Source organism: Octodon degus, unplaced genomic scaffold (assembly GCF_000260255.1).
Source record: "Octodon degus isolate 3935 unplaced genomic scaffold, OctDeg1.0 scaffold00495, whole genome shotgun sequence".
Lineage (NCBI taxonomy): Eukaryota > Metazoa > Chordata > Mammalia > Rodentia > Octodontidae > Octodon > Octodon degus.
In genome coordinates this window covers 181805-182910 of record NW_004525071.1, presented here as the reverse complement: position 1 = coordinate 182910, position 1106 = coordinate 181805, and positions in this window count along the sequence as shown.

Sequence of the window (1106 nt, the reverse complement as noted above, 5' to 3'; positions counted from 1 at the left end):
TGACTCATTTGATCATTCCTGGTATGAATTCAGATTTTCTGTGAACAGGATTGCTACCTTTGTTTTTACTGTGGTTGTGGAGCATGTAGTGTTATTTCCTATCCTTTCACTTTTAGCCTAGAAATTTCTGTATTTCTTGTATACAGAATGTTGTTGAATTTTTCTTGCTTAATTCACTGTGCCAGTCTAATTCTTTTAATTGGTGTATTGAGCCCGTTTGCATTGGTGCTTATAATTGATATGTATTGACTTAGGTTTGCCATGCTATTTTCCTATTGTTGGTTCCCTGCTTTTATCCTTTCTTTAATTGGTTGCCATATTTGATGGGTCTTTGTGTTCTCATTCATGGAGCAGTGGTCATTTTGATCCCTCTCTAGAGTATCTTATAGCATTCTATGAAAGTTTGGGTTGGTCATCATGAATTTCTTTTGTTGTTCTTTGTCATTGAAGTATTTCCCTTCTCCATTCACCTTGAAAGAGATTTTTTCAGGGTTTATCAGACTCGGTTGGACTTTGCTTCCTTGGAGGAATTGAAGTACTTCGCTCCATGCATTTCTAGACTTATTGGTTTGTGAGGTTGAAATCTGCTATAATTCTGATGAGTTTTCCTTTAAATGTGATCTGTTTCTTTTCTCTATCAGCGTTTAGTATATTGTTCTTGTGCTGAATTACTGGGATCTTGACTATTATATGACTGGATGTGGTTTTAATTGTGTTGATACTACTTGGAGTTCTATATACCTTGGTTATTTCACATCAGATTGTTTCCCCACATTTGGGAAGTTTTCTGCTCTCAATTCTGCTTGTACTTTAGACCAAAGGAGGAAACATTGTAGCTGTATAACAAAGCAGATCTTAAGCGGGCATTTTTATTTAATTTAATTCCCATGAGTTCTGTCTGGGCACCTTTCCTTTATACACCTAGAGTCTTTCAGGCAGACTCACTCACTCCAGCTACATGCTGCCATCTCGTTGTCACAAGAATGCTCCTGTGGTTCTGGGCCTCAGTCTGGGCCCAGCTGGGCCAAGCAGTAGTGGATGGACCAGCTGTACCCGCTGGCTTCTGGTCTGGCATCTCCTTTCCATTCTTTTTCTATGCTCTTCTA